General features: G+C 49.8%; 1 protein-coding gene across 2 annotated transcripts in view; it reads left to right on the forward strand.

Annotated features, from left to right (window-relative positions):
- LOC146799908 (uncharacterized) overlaps window positions 1-12,962 on the forward strand; it is a 123,877-nt gene that overhangs the window by 63,157 nt on the left and 47,758 nt on the right. The window contains exons 2-3 of one of the 2 annotated variants that reach the window (XM_085620840.1): window positions 1,972-2,084; window positions 2,864-2,910. The gene's annotated coding sequence lies outside the window, so the exon portion shown is untranslated. Of the gene's footprint in view, window positions 1-1,971; window positions 2,085-2,863; window positions 2,936-12,962 lie in introns of both variants that reach the window. The other variant, XM_085620841.1, reaches the window with a different exon arrangement.

Here is a 12,962-nt window from a genome sequence, read left to right on the forward strand (position 1 = left end):
GGAGTCTGTGGGGCTTTGTTGAATGCAGGCAGTCCACCCAGCTTTGGGAGGCACGACAGCTTGCAGGGCAAGATGACTTTAGAACAAATCATTGAGAACAGCAGACAGGCCAGCAGGGATGGGGATAGGTCAGTTGCTCCTTCTACATTCTGCTTTTACGGCTGTAGAGTGTCCTCCTTCGTAGGTCAGCAGGATCTGCCTTTCTGGTACCAGGGCCTCCCCTAAATACTGAATGTTGGGGGCATTGGGGAAATATATGGTCTTAGGCAATGGGCTACCTACCTTTTGGTCACTAGGTCACCTATATGACCACTTCCTGTGGGAACGGGGCATAAGCCTGTCCCAGACTTGCTAAGTTTGCCATTACTAAGAAGGCTAACTTTGAAAAGTCGCTTCCACTTCAGGTAGCCCAGCTTAGGGCTGGTACTAGCCTGAGAGTGGACACGCTAATCTGACTAGCTAATTTTGCTACTAGTGCCAAAGGGCTCTGGACGAAGGGGGCGCACCTCTCCTGTGAGTGAAGCCAGATTTGCTTACCAAAGGCGGTGGGCTCTTTGAAGCTTCCCTGCCCTGGAATACTAATCTGCAGGTTATCCTATGGGAGGTTCTTTGTTTCTGACCTCCTCAGAGCAAAGGCCCACATCCTAGGGGCCAGAAACCTGCCTCTGGTTTTCGCCAGCCTGCCATCAGTCAGATAGCACACAAGTAGCTGGTAGTTTCATGGGGCCACCTGTAAGGTGCCCTCTGTGTGCATGTATTAATCAAACCAACACTTGCATCAGTGTGGGTTTATTAATGCAAGATGTTTGATACCATACACCTATATTTTCGGTGAAGTCATCATGTAGGTGGGGAACTCCAGTGTCCAGCATATACTTTTAAAATGGCTTCCCTGATCACTTGTACTGGCAGTAATGGACCTGACCAGCACTGGGGCATATCTGCTCATGCAGTTATGCCCTCACATGTAGTATACTGCACCCTGCCTTACAGCTGTAAGGCCTGCTGTAGGGGTGACTCGCCTATAATTCATGCAATGTCTGTGGGCATGGCACTTTTGCCTGCGACAAGATACGCAGCCTACAGTGGCAGTCTGTATGTGCTTGGTAAGGGGTCCTTTAGGATGATACAATTTGTGCTGTTGGGGACCCTCTTCAGCTTCCTTGCCCTAAGTATCCGCTGTACCATTTACTAGGGACGTATAGAGGGTGCTAATGTAATTGATAATTGTTAAACCTTTTGCACAGTTTTGGGAAAGAGATCTGGCACTGGGGACTTGGTTAGCATGAACCCATCCCACTTCCAGTCAAAATGACATCAAATACCAGGCACCATGTCAAAAAGGGGCACTTTCCTACATACACTTCCTATTGTTAGTACACAAGATTTCTCCTGAAGAAAGGAGGAATGTTTGACTGAAAGATGTAGCAAACCATTGCTTGTCAGTACAAGAGCGTTGTGATCACTGTCCTTGCGATCTGTGATATACATATTGTCCAGCAGGTGCCAAAGATCAAAGATGACGCTGAGGAGCAGCTTGAGACATGATGGAGACACATAGTCAAACCGGCAGACATACGTAGTCCATTAACATTCCTTCATCAAAAAATGACTTGGGGGAGCAGCTTAAGCCATGATGTAGACTGACAGACTGACATATGTAGGCCACAAGCACCCTGTCATCAAAACCGATGTAGGGGAGTAGCTTGAAGGGTCCAAAGCCTTGAGTGTTCTCATCGGAGAAGTCTAAGGGATTCTGAAAAAGAAATAAGGAGACAAACTAGGCCAGATGCAAAAAACAATCTCTCCATGCCCTCTCTCTCTATCTCTATCCACACAAAGATTGTTCATGGACCTTGGGAGTGTGGGTTTGTTCTGGCTCAGTAACCGAGACCTATTACAAGGCTGTCTGAGATTCAAAATGTCTAGTTTTTAACGATCTCACAGAATTGTTTCTTCTATTTTCCTTAGGCTTCGTTCCCGCAGGCTCCTTCCTCCCGCCTCCTCCCTCCAGAGATCCAGAGACCATCTGTGGTCTCCACCTACAAAGTCCCTGTATTCAATTTTTTTTCTTTTTTTTAAAGGTAAGTGTTCTTTTAACCCAAAAAAAACCCCTCAAAGCGATTGGAATTTTGCCAGCTTTTTTTCTACTTTCTATGTACACTTGTATCACTTTCGCTTTATTTCTTCTATTTTATCCTTTCTACTGCTTTATTTGTTTTTCCTTTGCCCTCCTGTCTCCTCATTATCACCTTTATCATGAGAATAAGACCCAATTTTAGGCCACCAAGACTCGCCACTAAAAGAGATAAAACAGGTGATTTTAGGACTGGCCCTGTAAGAAGGATTCTGTGCATGATTGTCAGAGTTTCACCTCCAGTTAAGCCCCACAGATTCAACTTCAGCATCTATGCCTGTACTGTCCTCGACCTCTTCCTTTCCAAGACTATCACCATCACACACCAGGTCAGCCACAGTTCTCCATGGACCATGGTGGGGCTTCCTTTTCCATAATTTGTCCGGATTTAGGGGTCTCCCTCCTGGCTCTTTGGTCCTCCTCCCTCTGATGGCAGCTCCTGGATCTCGGTTCTTCCTGGCTATCGTCCATGCTGTGGCACATTGTCACATTCCTCGTGCAGCAGTGCGCCCTCCCCCGAGAGGGGATTCTGCATTCGCAGCACTCTGCTTCCCAGGGCTTACTGAAATGTTTATCAGCATTAGAAACCATTTATAATCCTTCCTTGGTTTATTCTCCCCATTTTTTTAAGCTGTTTTGCTCTTTCTATCTTGTAGTCTTTTCTTTCTTTCCTTGTCACCAGTCTTACCTCTCTTTCTAACATTTCGTCTGTGGCTTCCTTCACAGGTCCTCGTCAGGCTGTTGAGGGAGTCATTGGGACTCCACCTCCTCACGTAAGTGTCACCATCCACAGGCAGGGTAGGCAGAAGCTACATTTTTCTAAATGACCAAAACTGCTAAATCATACACTCTTCTATGAGTTCTGTGTATGGAAAAATACAACACTCTGCTTCACTCTCCACACTACAAGCAAGACTTCATTAAAACCATGTTTAAAAAAATAGCACATATTTAACTCACAGGCTACCTTTCCCTTAGATTTACTTTTGACAAACAAAAAATATGAAACGGACGGATTGGCAGTTTACATTACCAGATAAACACGTCTACATATGTCACACACTGAGCACACTGTGCATGGTTCACATTGTCTGGATACACCAGTACTTTTCTTTCTGCAAGGCTAGGATCTTTGGGGGATACGGGGGATACTAAAGCGCAGCGTTTCTAAATGACCAAACTAAATCATACATTCCTCTATAATTCTTCCTAAACAAAGTGATGATGCTCTGCTTCACTCTCCCATCCACTAGCAAGGTGTAATTAAAACCCAAATCAATATTGAAAACACACCTAGACGCTTAATATCAAAAGCAATATCAGGGGTGCACTTATGCATCTTTTATATGCGACAATCATGTCTAGCACTTTAGCCATTCTCTTAAACAAAAGTATATTCCCTCAGCCAGGCCACAAAATCTTTGGTGTTGAATTTTCTGTTCGCTCAGGCTGTGCGAAGTCTGCAAGGAGCAGGCCAGATGTGTAGGCCAGGCTGCTCCAACGAGTAGCTCATGAGCTACTGGTAGTTCTCCAGGTACCAATAAGTAGCTCTTCTGTGTGCACCCTAGCCTACCAAACTGGAAGCGTTTGCTTGGTTGAATTAATATATGTATGCGAAAATTGAAAGCATATACATTCAAGATGAAAATGTGTTTATTTTTAGATCTTGTAGACTGATATTTATTCCTTTAATTCATGTTTAGAAATGTAACTGCTAAATTTATCAGGACACCCCTCCAGGTTAACAAGGTTACCCAGGCACTGCCTTTGCTACCATCAACCCTTCACGAATAGTTTCTTTAAATGGTACGCTCAATCTTGATCTAATTTTATTTTTTGTAACTCTTTGCTGTTAAATAACAAACAAACATCCTTTGACCACCTCCCTTGCAGTCTTGCAAGTTAAAACTATAACTGCAACGTGTGTGGAAATCTTGTCTATTGCAGAAAAATAAAAAGAAACATCAGTAAAGTTCTGCACGTAGCCCTTTTGATAAACACCTACCCCTCTCAATATCCTAAAATGATCCACATTTGTTAATACACTTTTTGAAATGGGGATGTTGTTGAATATATGTGTCTTTCTAGTAGCTATGCACTACTTTCCATTAACGGGGTGTTCCATGGGTAGAGCGTGGGAATTCCCATGCAATCACCAATGAATTTTGATGCAAATCCCTATCTTCCAACAATTGTCGACAAGGATTTGCGCTTAAACCCTCCACTTCCTTGATGCAGGTGTAACAGAGCAAAAATGTTTTACTTACTCCATAACTATCAAACTTTGCATCTGTGCTGCATTGTACAGCACACATACAAAGTGGGAAAGGTTTTGTGCTGAAAAGCTCCCCTCCCAATGCAAAACCTATGCTTGATAGAAAGCCCACTCCCTTGCACTATGGTACAAGTTAGTGTGCATTGACAACTGGCAGCCTGAAGTGCACTGGCACTGAGAAGGGAAACACTGCACAAAATCTTAGTAGATATGGCACAGTTGTTCACTCTCCCTTTCATGCAGCACAGCGACTTTGGTTGCTGTATTGCTTCAAAAGTTAGTACATTTGCCCCATTAGTTTAAAGTTGTCAAACCTTTTACCTGTAACAGTTTGTAACATTTTCAGGATACGATTTTTGCTGAAAATGTAATTAAACACTTTTATCATGACACTCTCTGGTATATCTTTCAAGCCAGTGACAAAGGTGTACTTGGATAGCACACATTTCTCCATTAATATAAATGTTGTTGCAATTAGCCGATGCATTCACACACTTCTAGGAGATCTGCTTGCCATTGATGATTTAATCCACGGCAGAACTGCCATCTTACAGATGGCAATCCGTCCACTGACCAATAAGGGCAAGGTACTCCAAAAGGCCACTGGCCGCCACAAGTTGTCTGCGGCCCGAACAAAGTTACCCTCGCAGAGCTGTTCTACAGATCTATAAATGGCGACCCCGCAAGTAGCGTATGTTAACGTGTTCCCACCGCAGAGCCAGCACGTCAGTAATGGGATTCACCTCCCCGAATTATAACGCAATGGCTGAGCACAGTATTTATGCCAGTTTACTTCTAGTCCCGACAGGTGCCCAAAATCCGACATAGCTGCTACCGTCTCCTCCAAATCTGTAGCGCCCCCTCTTATGTACTACAGCATATCCCCCGCATATATCAAAATATACAGGCAATCTCTGGACACGTGTAGGTCCAACAGTGGCCTCCCTGTCGAATCGTCTGTGGGAACGATTCTAGGGCTAGAGCAAATAACAGAGCGGACATGGATCAACCCTGCCGGGTGCCCCGCTCCACTGTGCATGTTTTCAAAATCACTGAGTCAGTCCTGATCCTAGCCGTCCCTTGAGGATACAACAGCTTAGTCCACTTTACAAAGAGCAATTCAAAACCCATAGCAAACAACTCAATCTACAAGAACTCCTAGAGAAGAGAATCAAACGTCGTCTAAATATATACAGATAATGCTAGTAAATCCGGTGGAAGGTGTGCCCGCTGGTCCAATATTGAATCCATTGACGGATTCTAGGTAAGGTAATGCAGGTAGGTATGTCTGATTGGGGTGAATCAGATTGTCCATGTGTGGTAAAGCCTGTTCGCCAGAACCATACTCAGCATTTCATAATCCATGTTAAGCATCAAGAGGGGGCAATAAGAATTGAGCAAAAGTGGGTCCTTATCCTTCTTAGGATTTGACACAATCATGGCTTCACGCAGAGAGGACGGGAGTACTCCTCGCTGCCGGGCACCGTTAAAAACTTCCACTAATTTAGGGGCGAGGGTGGCAGCATAAATAGCATAGAATTCTACCGGCAACCTGTCCAATCTGTGGATCTTCCCCCGAGCCATCTTCTTAATTTCACCCTGCACCTCCTGCCACTGTGGGCTCAAGTACCAACAGGAAAGAGTCTGTTATATAGCTCAAAACATCGGACTCGTAAACCGTGGTGTTCATGGAGTGCAAGTCACAGTAGTATTGGAGGAACGCAGTATTTATCCCCCACTGTGTGTGCAATTCTTGGCCCGCCAAGTCGCAGATCTGAAGAATAGTATGCCCTTGTGTCTCTTCCTGCAATATATGCTCTATAATCATACTGCCACAAGCGCTCCACCATTGTAAGTAGTTTCTCCCATTCAATAAGCATCCTTTTCCTGCCCTCTGGTGTCTCACCCCCCAGACCCGGGGGGAAGCCCATTGAGGACCGCCTCCTGCCATCTAATAACTGATTGTAATCGAGCACTTACCCACAAACTTATTGGAATGCAGTGACCTCTTACTACCACCTTCATGGCTTCCTATGCCACTGCCACCGACGATGCTGAACCTACATTGTCAAGCCAGAAACTGGTGATCTGCTCACCAAGTAAGGCCTGGAAAACCGGAGCCAACTGCCAAGAGGAGATATAAGATCTACTGAGCGACCACAGGAAAGTTTTTAGCGGGTGGGAATGATCCGAATAGGTTCTCGACAAATACTCTGTCCCCCACTCTCTCATCCAGTCTTACCTTTAAATCATGAAGACCAGATCTAAAGGAGTAAGCCTGGACCACGGGGTTCCACACTCTGCAGCAATGAATAAGACCCCACTGTTTAGCCCAAGTGCAAAAGGCTCCAGCCAGTTTGTGCTGGGGCCAAACACAGCGGGGTATGAGATCTGTCCAAAGCGGAATCTGCTACACAATTGAAGTCCCCTCCCACAATCTTCAAATAATGCAACATCAGCGACAGGAGGGACATCAACCTGGCTTAGGAGGACTGGTCCGCATTCGGTGCGTAAACATTAAACAAGGCAACATCTTTACCATCTAATCGGTCCAGCACATATCTGTCCGAGAGTCAGTGGCTGCCCTATGCAGCTGGAAGGGCACCCCAGCCCTAATAAAAATAAGGGCCCCCCCCTCTCAAAAGCTGCGTAAGTAGTGTTGTACAGTTGTCCCTGCCAATGCTTGCGTTAGGTGCGTCTTCTGCAAAATGCAACCTGCACCCCCCTTCGTTAAAAACATTTCAGGACATTATAATGCTTGGAAGGAGTGGACATGCCTCATACATTCCAGGTGATTATTCTATTCCAATCAGCCTTCTTGTCTAGTCCTTGAGCAATGGGGTGAGCCACAGCTCACCACACCAGCCATACTTTCAGAGTGCCATTTACTAGCCTCACAACGCAGGCCCACTTACAACACACACTTATTCAGATGGAAGAACAAACCAAAAATAATGAAAGCAACACAAAAAACTCCTCCAATCCCCCTCAGACTGTGATATGCAGGCATCTGTCCAAACAATATATGATAATGAGCCTACAAGCTAAGGCCCATGAACAAGAGCCAACTAGGTCCGTATTGGAAAAGTCAGTTAGGGAAAGAGACCACACAGTCTAGTAGCTAAACACAGTTGAGTGGAAAAGTACATTTAGCACAAGCCCCTCCTTACCCAGCTCCCTCCCAGCCGAGAAAGAAAATAATTATAAAACCATGAGTAGAAATTGCAGCCACTACAATATAGCACCATAGTTAAGGAATGTGCCTCGCAGGACCTCACCAGCATCCAGATCGGGTTCAAATGTGGTAAACTGTGCCTGGGGTAACCCTCCAAAGTGTGTCTTCAAGTCCCAGTCCTGTTGGGCCCTCCGAGCTGAGAGTAGATCCCCCTACACTTGGGGGATTCACACCAGAGATGCCGCTGTTTCCAGCGCCTGCTGCTTTGTAGGCCAGTGTTCCCCTCTTCGGCGAGACCGCTGCCTCCTCAGGCACGACTGCTGAAACTGCTCCGCAGGCTCCAGTCGCAATGTCTCCTTATTGTAGAGTTCCAACCAGTCCCGTGCTGCCGCAGGTTCTGTGAAAAAATGCACTTTGTCATCACTTGTAATCTCAGACAGACCGGAAAAAGCAGAGACTTAAGCAACCCCAACGCACAAAGTATCTTCTTGACTGTCATAAACAATTCTCTCTGCATCTGCATCTGGTTGGTAAAGTCTGGATAAACAGAAAATGTGGTGTTCTAAGCCATGAAGGAATTGTTGTTGTGAGCCTGCCGTAAAATGAAATCTCTGTGCCAGAAATGCAAGAGGGGTGGGCCACTACCTGACTGGGTGGAACCCCCAATTGTTTTTGGGGGGGGGGGGGTGGCAGGTTCCCTGTGCGCCCATTGTAGGACGAAAAACTTACAGGCCATCTGTGACTGGGGGTGAATGTTTTGCCAATGTTCAACATTCCGTCCATCATCTTGTGTGTTTTGCTGTTCGCCCTATGCGGGAAGTGTATGCCCAGACGTGGGTCCTGTGCTCACTACGCCACTGGAGTCAAGCTATCCTGGCTGAAATGGGATGGAAACCCCGAAACCAGTCCTAGGATGCTTGTTTCCGGTCTAGGGAAGACATGGCTTGGCAGTTCGGGCTGGACTGTTCCCATGAGGCACAGGGTCAAGGCTGATTTGCATATGGCCATGTCTGAACTGGGGTGGCGTGGTGAGCAAAATAACGATGGATTAAACACAGATCTGTGACTGGGGGTGAATGTTTTGCCAATGTGCAGCATTCCGTCCATCATCTTGTGTGTTTTGCCATCTGAGGCCACCACCTCCTGAAGAGCCAGTCCTCCAAGTAACCCAACATGGAGCCACCCTCCACTCTCTCCAGCAGTCCTACAACCCTGATGTTATTGTGGCCATCCATCCCTTCTTGGTCATCCAGCCTTGCTGCCGAGTATGCGCCTCCAGCTCAGTGAGACGACGGTCCATATTTTGGGCCTCTGTCAATCACAGCCACCACAATGATATTGAGGGAGGACCAGCCATCAGGGAGGACCCCGCGAACAACAAGATCAGTTCCAGGGCAACAAGCCCCCCACCATCTCCCTGCCCCCCAGCCAAGGAGCCACCAACACTGTAATACCCAAATATCATAAGGAAAAGTGCTACGTAACAAACTGATCTCCATAAGTTCAGCAGCAGAAATGTGAAGTAGGCCGTAGGGCACAGCACAAGCAGCTCAGTTTAAGCTTGTCCCCGCTGATCCTGCCCCAATCCAGCCCCAATCCTGCAAGTAAGCGGTCCAGGGAGAACCCCAAAGTGATCCAGCCTGTCTGCCCAAGAGCCAACCACCAGAAGAATTACCACAGGCACAATGACCAGCATCCACGCTAATGAGGCCTCCACAGTCCCAATGCCCGGTTGCCAGAACACAGTACCCAGATTCAGTCTGGGCATCCACCTCACTTGGTATCATGAGAGGCGTCCCTGCCACCTCAAAGAGTAGTGCAGCCCATCCACAGTGCCTCAGCCTTCACTGACATCCCTCTGACAAAGGTTGAGAGCGGGGGGCCCACATCAAATTACAGAGGTTGAGAGAACTATTGCCCAGACCTCTGTTACCGCACTTGTCACCAAAAAAAAGGTGGAAGAACACCCCTGTCGGATGTGCCCCTTGTGGCCAATCTCGCTGTGTGGGTTAGATCCAATTCAGGCTCGGCTCAGGCATACTCTTGGGTCTCCGTCTAGCTACGAATCCACCATCTTGTTGCTGCATGGAGGTCGCTCTTCCACGGACTCCTCAGCGCTGCTTAAAGCCAGCATGCACGCCTCGGTGTCTCTACTAGGTGGTTGGCAGTTCGGGGGTGCTCGGGCTGGCCCCCAACGTCTGGTGGGGTGGCCGGCAAAGGCTAGGGGCTTGGTCTGGGCTTCAAACATTACTCAACATCATTACATCATGTGAGAAATGCACAAAGATGAACCCGTAGACCATCGATAACCATGAAGCCAAACTTCATCACGGAACACTGAAAGAAGTCAAAGATGGCCTTCTCTCGGACTAAGTCTAGAGCATGGATACACTCCTGCTCCCTGTGCTGCTCTTGCAAATGATCATCTTTGAGGTCAAGGTCTTTAGGTAAGTCGTAGAAGCATAAGAAGTTGAAATATGGCTAACCTTCGTCCTGTCAGTCCCACTATGAGGAGCCAATTGATTCCATGTATTCTTCTAGGCTGCATACTCTATCTCTGGCCTCCGAACCAATTCTGAGCCTCGTTCTTTAATGCACCTCAACATCCGGGGTTCAGAGATAATGCAGCAAGAACTCAGTGAATTTAGGAAGTCCCTGGGTAACATTTTCAGTAGCAGATTAGGTACCTCTGTGGGGTTTGGGTAGTGTAGGGGGTCGTGCGGGGTGTAGTGGTTTAGGGTAGTGCAGTGGTGTCTGGGTAGTGTAGGGGATCGTGCTGGGGTAGTGTTTTAGGGTTTAGTGCAGTGCAGTGGTGTTCGAGCAGTGTAGGGGGTAGTGGGGGGGCTGGTGTTTCCGGGCTTAGTGCAGTGGTGTTCGGGCAGTGTAGGGGGTCGTGGGGGGGCTGGTGTTTCCGAGCTTAGGGCAGTGCAATGGTGTTCGGGCAGTGTAGGGGGTCTGGTGTTTCCGGGCTTAGGGCAGTGCAGTGGTGTTCGGACAGTGTAGGGGGTCGTACGGGGGCTGGTGTTTCAGGGCTTAGGGCAGTGCAGTGGTGTTTGGGCAGTGTAGGGGGTCGTACGGGGGCTGGTGTTTCAGGGCTTAGGGCAGTGCAGTGGTGTTCAGGCAGTGTAGGGGGTGGTGCGGGGCTGGTCTTTCAGGGTTTTGGGCAGGGCAGTGGTGTTCGGGCAGTGTAGGGGGCCGTGCGGGGTGCTGGTGTTTCAGGGTTTAGGGCAGGACAGTGGTGTTCGGGCAGTGCAGGGGGTCGTGCAGGGGCTGGTGTTTCAGGGTTTAGGGCAGGGCAGTGGCGTCCAGGCAGTGCATGGGGTCTTGCGGGGGGTGGTGTTTCAGGGTTTAGGGCAGGGCAGTGGCGTCCAGGCAGTGCATGGGGTCTTGCGGGGGGTGGCGTTTCAGGGTTTAGGGCAGAGCAGTGGCGTTCGGGCAGTGTAGGGGGTCATGTTGGGTCTGGTGTTTCAGGGTTTAGGGCACTGCAGTGGTGTTTGGGCAGTGCAGGGGGTCTTGCTGGGGCTGGTGTTTCAGGGTTTAGGGCGTGCAGTGGTATTCGGGAAGTGCAGGGGGTCGTGCTGGGGTAGTGTTTTAGGGTTTAGGGCAGTGCAGTGGTGTTCGAGCAGTGTAGGGGGTCGTGGGGGGGCTGGTGTTTCCGGGCTTAGGGCAGTGCAGTGGTGTTCGGGCAGTGTAGGGGGTCGTACGGGGGCTGGTGTTTCAATCAATCAATCAATCAATCATAGGCATTTGTATAGCGCACTGCTCACCCAGAGGGTCTCAAGGCGCTGGGGGGGGGGGGAACGCTACTGCTCGAACAGCCAGGTCTTGAGTTGCTTCCTGAAGGCGAGATGGTCTTGCGTTGTCCGGAGGTGGATGGGAAGGGAGTTCCATGTCTTGGCTGCCAGGTAGGAGAAGGATCTTCCTCCGGCGGTGGCTCTGCGGATGTGGGGGACAGTGGTGAGAGCGAGGCGAGCGGAGCTGGCGGGTGGGCTTGTGGAAGGTCAGGCGGCTGTTGAGGAACTTGGGGCCCAGGTCGTGGAGGGCCTTGTGTGCGTGGGTGAGGAGTCGAAACGTGATTCTTTTGTTGACGGGGAGCCAGTGCAGGTCTCTCAGGTGTCCGGAGATGTGGCTGTGTCGGGGGATGTCCAGGATGAGTCGTGCTGAGGCGTTCTGGATCCGTTGGAGTTTCTTCTGGAGTTTGGCGGTGGTGCCGGCGTAGAGGGCGTTCCCGTAGTCCAGCCGACTGGTGACGAGGGCCTGGGTGACCGTCTTCCTGGTCTCGGTGGGGATCCACCGGAAGATCTTTCGAAGCATGCGCAGGGTGTTGAAGCATGAAGACGAGACGGCGTTGACTTGTCTGGTCATCGAGAGGAAGGAGTCCAGGATGAAGCCTAGGTTGTGTGCGTGGTCCGTTGGCTTGGGGGTGGCTCCCAGGGCGGGGGGCCACCAGGAGTCGTCCCAGGCGGAGGGTGATGATCCCAGGATGAGGACCTCCGTCTTGTCTGAGTTCAGTTTCAGGCGACTGTTCTTCATCCATTCGGCGACGTCTTTCATCCCTTCGTGTAGGCTGGCTCTGGCGGCGTCTGGGTCGCTGGTGAGGGAGAGGATCAGCTGGGTGTTGTCGGCGTAGGTGATGATCTTGAGGTTGTGTTGACGTGCGATGGTTGCGAGGGGGCTCATGTAGACGTTGAAGAGGGTGGGGCTGAGCGATGACCCTTGTGGAACGCCGCAGATGACTTCGGTGGCCGCTGACCGGAACGGGGGAGGCGGACTCTCTGGGTTCTTCCGGCGAGGAATGAGGTGATCCACTCCAGGGCCTTCTCCTGGATGCCGGTGTTGTTCAGGCGCTGTACCAGGGTGCGGTGGCAGACAGTGTCGAACGCTGCGGAGAGGTCCAGGAGGATGAGGGCCGCAGTTTCCCCGTTGTCCATTAGGGATCTGATGTCGTCTGTGGCTGCGATGAGGGCGGTCTCCGTGCTGTGGTTGGCTCGGAAGCCGGATTGCGAGTGGTCGAGGGATCCGTTGGTCTCGAGGAAGGCGGCTAGCTGTCTGTTGACGGTCTTCTCGATGACTTTGGCAGGAAACGGGAGGAGCGAGATAGGGCGGTAGTTCTTGAGGTCGGAGGGGTCTGCAGTTGGTTTCTTCAGCAGGACACTGATCTCGGCGTGTTTCCAGCACTCCGGGAAGGTGGCGGTGTTGAAGGAGGCGTTGATGATGTCGCGGAGGTGGGGTGCGATGATGTGGTCGGCCGTGATGAAGATGTAGTGTGGGCAGGGGTCCGTAGGGGATCCGGAGTGGATGGTGTGCATTGTGCGTGTTGTGTCTTCGGTGCTGACTGGGGTCCAGGTGCGGAGGGTGGCGGTGGGGGGCATCGG

Source organism: Triturus cristatus, chromosome 8 (assembly GCF_964204655.1).
Source record: "Triturus cristatus chromosome 8, aTriCri1.1, whole genome shotgun sequence".
Taxonomy (NCBI): domain Eukaryota; kingdom Metazoa; phylum Chordata; class Amphibia; order Caudata; family Salamandridae; genus Triturus; species Triturus cristatus.